We start from the raw sequence: 13640 nt of genomic DNA on the forward strand, positions 1-13640 counted from the left end.
GGCTACTAACATCCCAAAAGAGAGAAAGTAGACATTATGTATTTCCTATTAAAGATAAATAATACCACCTGTATTAGTCTGTTCTCAGGCTGCTATAAAGAACTGCCTGAGACTGGGTAATTTATAAAGGAAAGAGGTTTAATTGACTCACAGTTCCACATGGCTGAGGAGACCTCAGGAAACTGACAATCATGGTGGAAGGGGAAGCAAACACATGCTTCTTCACATGGCAGCAGGAGAGAGAAGTACTGAGCAAAGAGGGAAAAGCCCTTTATAAAACCATCAAATCTCATGAGAACTCACTCACTATCCTGAGAACACCAGCATGGGGTAACCACCGCTATGATTCAATTACCTCCCACCAGGTCCCTCCCATGACACATGGGAATTATGGGAACTATAATTCAAGATGAGATTTGGGTAGGGACATAGCTAAACCATATCACCACCTATGAAGTATTCTTGTAAAAAAAAAAAATCCTAACCTAAATCAGCTCAATCTAGATTTTACTCCCAATGAAATGGACAGAAGAACATGATAGATGATACAATGGGGACGTGATCAGTGGTACCCAGACAAAGGAAAATGCTTCAGAACAAAGACCTGCTGGTTTTTCTGTTTTGTTTGGTTTTGAGATGGAGTCTCACTCTGTCACCCAGGCTGGAGTGCAGTGGCATGATCTCAGCTCACTGCAACCTCTGCCTCCTGGGTTCAAACGATTCTCCTGCCTCAGCCTCCCTAGCAGCTGGGACTACAGGCACACACACCACCACACCCAGCTAATTTTTGTATTTTTCATAGAGATGAGGTTTCACCATATTGGCCACGCTGGTCTGGAACCCCTGACCTCAAGTGATCCACCCACCTAGGCCTCCCACACTGCCTGCTGCAGCATTTTTTTGAGAAAAGAGAGAGAGAAACTACAATCATCTAACTTTTATTACAGTATATCATCATAATTGTTCTATTTTATTAGTTACTATTTTTAATCTCTTACTGTACATTTTTAAATTAAACTTTATCATAGTTATGTTATGTATAAGAAAAAACATAGTATATATAGGGTTTGGTACTATCCTAAGTTTTAAGCATCCAGTGGGCGGTCATGGAACATCCCCCTGAGGATAAGGGGAGACTACTGTATAAGGAATGACTGTTAAGTTGAAGGAGTATGATGGTATTGGGATAACACTTAAAAAGAGTAGTGTCTATCTTAGCAATACACATAGAAATATTTATAGATCAAATGCTATAGTGTCTGCGATTTGCACTAAAATAATATGGAGGTGGAGGGGATATAGGTAAATAGTAGAGAAAACAAAAATAGCTATGAGTTGATCATTGTTGAAAGGTAAATGAAGTTCTTCATTGTACTATTTCCTCTACTTAGCATATCTTTGAGATTTTAATTTTATTTATTTATTTTGAGACTGAGTCCCACTCTGTCGCCCAGGCTGCAGTGCAGTGGGGCGATCTCGGCTCACTGCAACCTCTGCCTCCTCAGTTCAAGCAATTTTCCTGCCTCAGCCTCCCAGGTAGCTGGGATTACAGGCACCCACCACCAGGCCCAGCTAATTTTTGTAATTTTAGTACAAATGGGGTTTCACCATGTTGGCCACGCTGGTCTCGAACTCCTGACCTCAAGCAGTCCACCTGCCTTGGCCTCCCAAAGTGCTGGGATTACAGGCTTGAGCCACTACGCCTGGCCTTTGAGATTTTAAATAATAAAAAAAGCTAAAAGACACTTGCTGTTATAAAATTATACAAGGTTGATTAAACGTAAAGAAGTATAACTGGGAATGATTTTCAAATGCTTTTTGGAAGCCATCTTATACTTGGGATTTATCGAATGAATCTTTTCAGTGGTGCCACTACATAGCAAATCATTCTCTCAGATTCAGATATTTTTAGAGTACATTTTAAATTACAGAATCAGAATTGTTTGTGAAACTAAGACGGCACACACAAAATGTAATTATATTCTTAATTTGGAAATAGAAACATCAAGAACTCAGAAAGGTACCAAACAGCTTTTTATAAAGCCAGTTACTAATCTTGGTAGTCCCAAAATAATACTTATTTTCTTAAAATGCTGTAGAGAAGAAAGCACTTATCAGGTTGCAGTATAAGTGAGGCAAAACATCAAAGCTGAGATCAACTGTGTATTACTGTGTTCTTAGGAGGTTCACCATTGTAAGAACAAAGAATACGTTCTACAGTGAGTATACTAAGTTGAGCTTTGCTAAGGAAAGTAACCTGAAATGAATTTACATAGGCAGCTGAAACCCTACCTATGGAATCAGTGCTGTTTGACTGATGTGGGTAGCGGGTGCAATCTTCAGCCTTTGTGGTTCTCATGGCTTCAGGTGCTTCATATTCCCAAACACTCAGCTCCTCTGCTCCATTAAATTCAGCAGAATAGGGGGATTTTGCTAAAATTATACCAGATTAGAATCAGCAATTTAACATCAAAACAAGCATTCATAGTTTGCTTCCCAAACCTGTTGACTGATTTCCTTATAACTGAACATGTAGTGCTGTATTGTATTGTCTGCTATTTTTCAGAAATAGTTGTTTTTCTTATACCCACTCCCCTACCACAAATGCCCACACACCAACAACAGCACATGACTTCAGGGGAGGTTCAATGTGGTGCCTCCATTCACACTGAGTCACAAAAGCAGAAATGAAATGCTGTCATTCTACTGTCCTTCATTAAGTTTTCCCAGTTTTACTCAGAAACGTCTCAGGCAACAAGGGCCTGGCACGGGGAATGTTAAGGGCTTTTCAGACTAACAGATTTAGTTATTTTCATAATCTCCAATCAATCAGGCCTCCAAACAAGATTTAGAGATTTCTGTAATAAGGATCCAAATGATAATTTAGTCATTTAATACTTAGCCAAAGAAATACACAACTGAAATTCCATCAAAAGTATTTTTGTTGCTAATTATGGAAAGACTTTTACTTAACACTTATTTTGTACCTACTATGAGCTAGGCATTTTTCCCAGTACTTTATAAACATTAATTAACTTAATCTCATAAAACTGTAAGGTAGCTACCATTGCAATAATTTCACTAAAGAAGAAATTAAGGCATAAAAAGATTAAATAATTTGTCCAAAGTCACATAGCTAGTAAGTGGCAGAGCGGGATTTGAACTCAGGTTTGGGCTTAACCAAAGTTCATATACTTAACTACTATACTCTGCTGCCTCTCTATTAAACTCCTCTGACACTTCAACTATGCTACAGATCACGACACAGGCTCCCTTTCTCTTTAGAGTCAAATGCTGTATTTTAAAAATATCTATCAACCTAAGACTATGTCAATACAACATGCAAACTGGTTCCTGGAAGACTAAAGGAGTACTACTCCCAGACAGACTTTTAGAAGTACATAGAGGAAACACAGGCCACACTTCCAGTACACGCCCATAGAAAACACATGTGAAAGCCAGTTAGTATGCCATAGCGGTAATTTTGTAAAGTGTAATATGACCATAGTCTGCACATTTGAAGACAGATTATGTTAGAGACAAGTTATGTTGCTATGTAATTCACACTTATGTTAGCTTGCTTTACAATTAGTTTGAGAAAATGGTTCAGTGACAGGGACAGTATCTTGTACTTCTTTGTAGCTCACCGACACTCTTCCTACTATCAATTAACTTTCCTACCCCTAAAGACTAGCGATGCCTAAAAATAAAAATACACTAAAGTTTATTTAAATTTCAGGGATGAGACATAGGACTATTCTTGTGCTAGATGGAAGTATCCAATGGAAAAAGAAGTCTTCAAGAGTCCTGTTCATTTAGACATTGTAAGAACAATAGAAGAACTGAGTAAAATTTCTTAGGCCATTAAGACAGATATAGGGTGTTCTCAAGCAAAGTAGAAGTTCTCTTTATCTTGGGAAATAATAAAAGGAAATTTAAACGGTCTTATGGAGAGAATCTTAGAGCAAAGGTGGAAACTTTGAGTGGGAAAAAATCCATTGAAGGCTACAGAAAACCGATGATTTGACTTTTTAAGAAAGAGAAATATAGAATCAATTCACCTGCTCTTAAGACAAAACCTATTAAAAATGTATTTCAGTTCAATATTCAAGCTAGACAAGGGGAAAAGATGACAGAAACTAGGAGAAAGAAAAGACCAACACCTCAGGCCTACTCCAACGATAATTTCTACAATGATAGCAACCACATATCGTATATTTTCTTGAACCCTTCTAGTTTCAAATAGTCTCTATTATTGTTCAGACATGTTCATTTACATTTATCCACGTTCTAACTTCTAGCTTGGAAAACTGCTGTCAACTGACCTACTTCTACCCTGGCCTCAAATTCACTCCTGCTGTAGTCCGGGTTCCTCCTGCCTGACCATTAGCTAGACAAAAGCAATCATTTGCTTCCCCCTTTTACCATTCCCCTCTTCTCCTCCCCTACACCCAACCAGCCTGCAGCCCTAATCTTTTTCAGCATTGTAACCTTACAAGCTTCCTTCTCTCTAAGGTAGCCAAGATTCCCAAACTTGCCTTGAATTGCGCTCGAGGCTATAAATCCAATCCCTTTCTTACCTCAACTGGATACAATTAGTGTGCTTGGCTCTGTGCCATGGACTCCCTAGTATTCCCAGGTTGCGGCTTTTTTGCCCACAAGTTCTCCTTTTACAAACCTCAATCAAAAATTATTTCTTGGGAACTTACCTCTGCTCATTCAACTAATTTTAGTTCCTCCTTCTCTGAAACATTCTCTTTCAGTACAATGAAGATGAGGAAATACTGATGTGAAAATCAGTTCAATTTCTCTAACAGTCGCTGAGCATCTACTATATGTTCCATGCAAGCGCTACACTGTACTTGCTTGTGGGGGATGAAATAGACATACCACAAATAAACAATAAATTTCTTGTTCTCAAAATGCTTAGAATCGAATGGGTGGGGGACAGGGTGAAAAATTATTTAATATATAAGGGTAATTTTAAAGCAAGATTAATCTGGCTTCAATGGCAAAATGGATTGCAGGGGGAAAGAATGAGGTAGGAAAATATTCTTGTCTATGTTGTAAGCACAAAAGCGGAAGCAAGTGCTTCTGACCAGAAGACTGGAAAGTTTTGTTGTGGAAATGGATTTTGGACCAGACCTGGTGGGACAAAGTAGGATTTCAGTAGTGGACAATGGAAGAAAGTACCAAAGAATGCTCTTGGCATCCTTGCCTATGTTGTTGTGCCATAAAATCTATCTGGCCACTCTTGCCTATTTTCCAGTGAGGAAGTACATTAATTTGCTAGGACATGTGGTACTTTCCATAACAAAGTACTACAAACTGAGTGGCTTAGATGATAGGAATTTATTGTCTCATCTGGAGAAGCGGATCATGAGATCAAGGTGTTAGCAGGGTTGGGAGCTTTTGCAGGCTGTGAGGGAGAGTCTGTTCATGCCTCTTACCTAACTTCTGGTAGTTCGCTGACAATCTTTGCTATACCTTCCTTGGTTTGTAGAAGCATGGTCCTAATCTCTGCCTTGATCTTCACATGGCATTCTCCCTGTGTGCAGGTCATTCTCCAATTTTTTCTCTTTCATAAATACACCAGTCCTAGTGGATTAGGTCTGTCCTAATGACCTAACTGACACTTGATGTCCTCTGTAAGGACCATATCTCCAAATAAGATCACATTCTGAGGTATTGAGCCTTATGACTTCAACATATACATTTGGTGGTGGTGATGGGCAGGGAGGACATAATTCAACCCATAGCAGAAATATACTAAAAACATATAATAATATATAAACATTACTAATTAACATTAAAATATAACACACTGATATGTCAATCAATTAAATCACATGACCAATATAATTATATTAGTGCTAAATAGATAATAATTATAAATAAAATATGTAATATAGACATAATGATAACAATAAACTTTACTGACAATTTACTATGGTCTAAGTTATTTTTTTCATCTTACTTACTTCTCACAACATTCTGTAAGAAAATTAGGACCAGAACTTGCACATTCATTACACAGTTGCAGATGGCAGCTATAAAGTAATGAAATGGATTCTTCTGTGTAGCTTTATGAAAATCTTTGTATATTTACTATATATTATGTAGATAGAAAGTTTACTTGTAGCACAAAGGCATTTTTACATTTACAGCTTTTTGTTAGGTAAAATATTGGTTATATTCAAATTCTTCACCTCAAATCCCACAGCACCTTACAGAAACACCTCAAGTTTCATGTTTTTTAGATTCTCTATTTCTGAATCAAAAGAAGGGCACATTTTATATCTAGGGATTCCAAGTCCACAAATGACTTGTTTTCTTCCCATGAGAGGTAAATGAACAATGGGAACAGATAATGCATTTTGGTACAAACAGAATCCAAATAAAAACATTAGAGAGGCTGGCTCCTGAACAAGTGATAAGATTTAATGCCATCTACTCTTACTGTAAGTACTCTTAATAGGATACCAAGTTTAAAAGGGAGGAAAGCAAATGAGGGTATTTTCATCTTTCCATCAAGGTAATAGGAGTTGTACTAAGACGGAATCATAATGACAATAATAGTGTTGATTTTCAGAGTGCTTTGGCGTTTTCAAAATGCTCTCACATATTTTATTTCACTTGACTATAACAATCCTGTTTGGTGGGCAAAATAAGTGTAAATGACCCCCATTTTTCAATAACGACACTGAGGTCCACAGAGGTTAAGTGGTCTCCCAATGTCATCCAACTAATAAATAACAGGAAACACAAATAACGTAGTCTGCACCTTCAGAACAGCTGTTTCTTAGCCTTTGGGAATGCTAGCCTTTGAAAACAGCATGTAGCATGGCAGTGTCAAAACTGAACTGACTTAGGAAATTTTTACCTGAAAATCTGTTGCAAAAATATTTCATTGGGAATTTTGTTGGGAACTATTTGTTTGTTTTCTTAATACTTCATTTTTAAGAGCAGTTTTAGGTTCATAGCAAAATTGAGAGGAAGATACAGAGGCATCCTGTGTATTTCCTGCCCTTACACCTGCATAGCCTTCCTAGTTACCAGCATCCTCCACCACAAGAGTACATTTGCTACAACTGATGAATTTACATTGACACATCATTATCCCCCAGAGGCCACAGTTTACATTTAGGGTTCATTCTTCCTATTGTACATTCAATGGGTCTGGACAAATGTTTAATAACATGTATCCACCATTACAGTATCATACAGAGTAGTTTTGCTGCCCTAAAAATCCTCTGGGCCCTGCTTATTTATCCATATCCTCCCTATCCCCTGGCAAACACTGATTTTTTTTTTTTTTTTTTTACTGACTTCTTAATTTTGCCTTTCTGAGAATGTCCTATAGTTGGAATTCTATAGTATGTAGCCTTTTCAGATTGACTTCTTTCATATAGTAATATGGATTTAAGTTTCCTACATATCTTTTCATGGCTTGACAGTTCTTTTTATCAGTAAATAATATTCCGTCATCTGGATGTACCATAGTATATCCATTTCATTACTTAAGGACATCTCAGTTGCCTCCAAGTTTTGGCAAATATTAATAAAGCTACTATAAACATCCATGTGTGGGGTTTTGCATAGACATAAGTTTTCAACTACTCTGGATAAATACCAAGGAGCCTGGGTGCTGCATCATATAGTTATAGTATGTTTACTTTTGTAAGAAACTGCCAAACTGTCTTCCACAGTGGCTATATCATTTTGCATTGCCATCAACAATGAATGAGAGTTCCTCTTGCTCCACATCCTCATCGGCATTTGGTGCTGTGAATTTTTCCCATTCTAATAGGTATGTAGGGGCATCTTGTTGTTTTAATTTGCGTTTCCCTGATAACATATGTGGAACATCTTTTCATATGTTTATTTGCCATCTGTATATCTTTTTTGACTAGGTGTCTGTCAAGGTCTTTGACCCATTTTTCAATCTGGTTGTTTTCTCATTACTGAGTTTTAAAAGTTCTTCATATATTTTGGATTTTGATAACAGTCCTTTATCAGTTACGTCTTTTGCAAATATTTTCTTCTTGTCTGTGGCTTGTCTTTATTCTGAAAGTGTCTTTCATGAAGCAGAAATTTCTATTCTATTCTATTCTATTCTATTCTATTCTATTCTATTCTACGACAGAGTCTCACTCTGTCACCTAGGCTGGAGTGCAGTGATGCAATCTTGGCTCACTACAACCTCTGCCTCCTGGGTTAAAGCGATTCTCCTGCCTTGGCCTCCTGAGTAGCTGGGACTACAGGTGCGCACCATCACATCTGGCTAATTTTTGTATTTTTTAGTAGAGGTGGGGTTTTACCATATTGACCAGTCTGGTCTTGAACTCCTGACCTCAAATGATCCACCCACCATGGCCTCCCAAAGTGCTGGGATTACAGGCGTGAGCCACTGCACCAGGCCCAGAATTTTTAATTTTTAAAAAAGTACAGCTGATTAATTCCTTCTTTCAGGGATTGAGACTTTGGTGTTGGATGTAAAAAGTCATTGCAGAACATGAGGTCTTCTAGATTTTCTCTTATGTTATCTTCTAGGAGTTTTATAGTTTTGTGTTTTACATTTAGGTCTGTGATCAGTTTTCAGTAAGTTTTGTGATGGGTGTAAGGTCTACATTCATTTTTTTGCATGTGGATGTCCAGTTGTTCTGGCATCATTCTGAATTGTTTTTCAGGACAAAATGTTTAATAGCTGTTCAAGCTGGTCCTGATAGAACTTTATATTATTTAATGAATGGCTGCCAAGTATCATATGTAAACAATGAACTACAGAAGAAATAAAATAGCAAAAGACCTAACCAGTTCTGAGATGCAGACTTATGCATATAATTGCCATATTGACATCTCCATTTGAATACCAAAGGTGCCTTTCACAGTTAATGTGAGAAAAAAATTGATTTCTATCACTTCAAATTTGGTCATCTTCCAGGTTCTCCATTTCAATAAATGAAGTACTTATCCTTCATTTTTCCCTTCCCTTTGTTATACATCCATATAAAGATATTAGCAAGTTTCTATCTCCAAAATATATCCTATAACCATTCCCTTCTCTCCACCTTTATTGCTACCACCCTAATCCAACTAATCAAGCCCAGAGAAGTTCACACATTTCCTAACTAGAATCCTTGTTGCCACTTTTTCCCTCTTAAATTCAATTCCATATGGAAAACAGAATGTTCCTTTTAAAATGCAATTCAGATCACTTAACTACCCTGCTTAAAACCCTTCAACGGCTTTTCCTTTTAGATGAAATAAAATTCAAACTCCTTAATGTGGCCTACAAGCCTTTCATAACTTGGTCCAAGCTCACCTCTTTGACATCATCTCCTTTCATACTTTTCTATCTGTGGTAGGCAGAATAATGCCTCTTTCCCCCCTCCCCCACCAAAATATCCACATCCTAATCCCTGGAAACTGTGAATATGTTATCTTACATGGCTAAGAAGAACTGAGGTTGCAGATGAAATCAAGGTTAGTAATCACTGACTTAAAATGGGGGGATTATCCTGGATTATCTGGGCAGTCCAGTGTAATTAGAAGGGTTCTGAAAATTGAATAGGGAGGCAGAAGAGTCAGAGTCAGAGAAGACATGATGATAGAAGCAAGGCCATGAAAGCGATGTGGTGTGAGCATCAACCCACGCTGCTTGCTTTGAACATGGAGATGGAGGGCCATGAGCCAATGAGTCGGGGCAGCCTCTGGAAGCCAGAAAGGGCAAGGAAACAGATTCTCCCCTAAAGTCTCCAGAAACGAATACCTTGGTTTTAGCCCAGTGAGACCATTTCAGACTCCTGACCCAGAAATGAAAGACAGTAAATCTGTGTTGTTTTAAGCCATAAATTTTGTGGTAATTTATTACAGCAGCAATTGAAAACTAATACTAAGATAAGCCCCACTGGTCTATTTCATGAATCAGTATCTGCCTTGGAGTTTTTATCTTTGTTGTCACCACTACCCTGGAATGCTCTGTTCCCATATATTAACATGGCTGACCTGGCTCCTTCCTGTCACTCTGATCTCAGCTTCATAGCATGGTCTTCTCTGACCACCCAATTAAAAATAGCCTACTACTGGCTTTCTATCACATTGTTTTATTTTCTTCATAGCACTTTAACTACATGAAATTATCTTGGACATTTATGTATATCATTGCTTGTCACCTAATTCCCTACTCTAGAATATAATTTCCATAAGAATAGGATCCTTGGCCTTGTTTGCCACTCACTGTATGTATCCTCAGTGCCTGGCACAATGTGCATGTTCAATACATAAATATTGGCCACTGAATGAATGAAACCCCCTGTGGGTGGTTTCACAGAGAGTGATGGGCAGAGAGATGTAAGAAGAGGCTGGAGAAGTAGACAGGGGCCAGTATCTTTGATCTATGGTAAGAACTTTGACCTTTATCCTAAGAACATTGATAGGCCAGGGAAAAACTATAGAAAGGGGAGTGAAGTATTTGTATTTCTGATTTAAAAAAATTTGTTGGAGACAGATTGGAGGGGGGACATGATGTATGTGGATATACGAAGAATAGTTAGGAAGGATGCTGGTGGTAGTCCAGGCACAAGATGATGGTAAAGTTGGACTGAGGTAATGAAAAAAGCTAACGTAGTAGAGATACAATTTGAAATTAAAATCAACAGAACTAGATTACAGACTAGAGTATAAGAGGTCAAGATGAGTTGGTCTCAAGAATGACTTCCAGAATTATAGTCTGAGCAACTTAGAAGACTATGATGCAAATTTCTAACATGGGAAAAATGAAGAAGAAACACATTTGATTATGTACACTAAGGAGAAAGATAGTTCAGTTTTGGCTTTGTTAAATTTGAGTTGTCTCCAGGATATAAAAGTAGAGACATCATGTAGGCAGTTAAAATTTCAGCCCAGAACTCAATTTAGAAGCAATGGTGGTAGATAATGTGTTTTGAGGATAAAAACACTGAAAGCCATGGGATTGGATGAAATCATCTAGGGAGACAGCATACAGAAGAAGGCTCAGGACACTGCAAGTTCTCCTGCATGATAAGACATCAATCTTCCCCATTGCAACCCAGAAAGCAGACCATCACCCAGCAGGAAAGATGGCTATTTGTACTACTTTGAGACCTTGTGTAGCCCATTCAAACTACCATGGATGGAATTTCCTCCTTCCTACTCTCCTCTGGACATTTAGGCAGAGGTGAAGCCAGTAAAGAAGACTGAAAAAGAACAGTCAAGGAGGTTGAGGGAAATCAGGAGAATTTCACTTCATCGAATTTATAATGCCCCCAAAAATGAATAGATAAAGAAACAGTGATTTTTGTGGGATAAATGACTCCTTCCTTATCAGACCATTATGAAGCCAAAGACTGAATACTAGCCTCTCATCATAAATTCTTACACCAGGAGAAGACTTAGGGAGCATTTATATCATGGAAACATAATTCTTGATGAAACTGCATCAAGTTTTCCTATAAAAATATTATCAAAAGAATGATTCATCAAAAAACGCTCACCTCCAGTGTGTGCTACAAGGCAGGAGCCAAATTCAAGCACCTTGACTTGCTTTGTTGTGGTTGGCTCACTCCTCTGAACTTCCTAATCCAGAGGTTCTCAAAGTGGGGACCCTGTCAGGCAGTCTGCCAAGCCAAAACTATTTACATAATAATGGCAAGGTGTCATTATCTTTTTCACTCTCATTCACTCTGGGGTGGATGGTGAAGTTTTCTAGAGTCTATTTGGCTGATCACAACAGACTGAATGTTGAGATAAGAGAATATATTAAAGAAATTTGCAAAAATGTAATATAATGTTACTCTTCTGTTCTGGAAAACAAAGTTATTTTTCATAAGAATGTTCACATGTAAGGGGTTCATTACTGTTTTAAATAAGACCGGGCGCAGTGGCTCACACCTGTTTGGGAGGCTGAGGCTGGTGGATCACCTGAGGTCAGGGGTACAAGACTAGCCTGAGCAACATGGTGAAACCCCATCTGTACTAAAAATACGAAAAATTAGCCGGGCGTGGTGGTGGACGCCTGTAATCCCAGCTACTCGGGAGGCTGAGGCAGGAGAATTGCTTGAACCTGGGAGGCAGAGGTTGCAGTGAGCCGAGATCGCGCCATTGCACTCCAGCCTGGGCAACAAGAGCAAAACTGTCTCAAAAAAAAAAATAAATAAACAAAAATAAACAAATAAATAAATTGATAGTTTCCGATTTCTCCCTTTTAATTTGTAACACAGTAAACACTGATATATAAAACCCATATGAACAGAAGTTCTTTGGGGTCCTCAGTCATTTTTAAGGATATAAAGAAGTCAGGAAACCAAAGTTTGCAGTGCATTGTCCTAATGGTCACCACAAGGGTTCTGAAAACTGGGACAATGAACAGCAGATTCGATTCTCCTTTCCTAGTATCTAGCTATTCCACCGTATGGATAGGAAGCTCCCTTTTTACTAAAACGTTGGGATTTTCTCCCCAATCTCCAAACGGAGACAGCTGTACCTCTGCACTGCAGCTGATCTTGCTTGAAAACCTCAGTTGACTCATGCCTGGTCTGCATCTCAGATCCTCAGCCTCACTTATACCCAAGGGTCTCCAGCCTCCGCCCAGCCTACATCTCTGGACACGATTCCCAGTCGTTTTTATGAGAGGGACCTGGGACTCTGTTAACTCTCTTGGAAGGAATGGTACAAATGGGGAAGAAACGCAGTGGATGTCTGGTGGCAGGGGTAAGGAGGCCCTGCGCTTCAAATCCAGTGCCCGGGAGTGACCGCCAGCCTGGGGCTCACCTCCGCTGGCCCAGGGCTCATCAGGACACTCCCACAGCCGGATCCAGGCCCATCACCGGTTGATCATACTCATTCGGGTATCAGGGCTCAGGAGTCACCCAAGCAGGGCTGTTTTTGTCAATGGCCATCTGTGCAACTACAAGAACGACTTGTCCATACTGCAGTTGGCCCCGTGGCCGTCCTCAAGGTCGGCTTTCTTGAAATCTTGAAGGAATATTCGGACCCACTGGGTTTGGCAGTTTCGTGGTTCTCTCAGACTGTTCCCTCTTCTCATCTGACTGGACAGGAAAATACGTGGAAAGGTACCCTGAAAGCCACACAGTCTGTGTCAACGTGGTGAGGTAGGGACTGACAGCCAGGCACAAGGCTTTGAGTTCTAGCCAAGCCGATTCGGTGGTCAATGGCGGCCTCTGCCTCTGCGCACCAGAGGCAGCGCTGCCCCACCTTCCACCGCCTGCCCAGGGTGGCTGCAAGTGCGGCTGCGCAGAAGCCAGGGGCGGGGCATCCTCAGGCAGGGGCGGGGCACCCTTGCCTGGGAGTGGATTCCAGAAGTCAGGTTCTGTCTAGTGCTGATAAGATTGGATTGATAACAACCGGGAGTATATTTTTGTTTTGTTTCTGCTTTTAGGGGGAGAAAATGTGTTTTAAGATTAGAAACAAATACTCTAAGGAGCAGAGCATGTTTATACAAGCGTGTATAAACAATAGTTTTGAAAGAGAATTGAGCCCGACTTCCCACCTATGGGGCCGGGATTGGGATGAGGGAGACACATGAGCCGCTGGTGAGTTGGACAAGAACCACGTACGGAGGAGCGGAATGTCAACACTGTACTGAGTTCAGCTGTTGC

General features: G+C 39.5%; 1 long non-coding RNA gene across 1 annotated transcript in view; it reads right to left on the reverse strand.

Moving 5' to 3' along the window:
• LOC134760326 (uncharacterized) overlaps positions 1 to 13243 on the reverse strand; it is a 43003-nt gene extending 29760 nt beyond the window's left edge. The window contains exons 1-2 of the long non-coding RNA XR_010137674.1: positions 12793 to 13243; positions 2293 to 2433 (exon numbers count right to left, since the gene is read on the reverse strand). This is a non-coding gene — a long non-coding RNA (uncharacterized LOC134760326). The remainder of the gene's footprint in view (positions 1 to 2292; positions 2434 to 12792) is intronic.
• Positions 13244 to 13640: the final 397 nt, after the last annotated feature.

This window comes from Pongo abelii, chromosome 17 (assembly GCF_028885655.2).
Source record: "Pongo abelii isolate AG06213 chromosome 17, NHGRI_mPonAbe1-v2.0_pri, whole genome shotgun sequence".
Lineage (NCBI taxonomy): Eukaryota > Metazoa > Chordata > Mammalia > Primates > Hominidae > Pongo > Pongo abelii.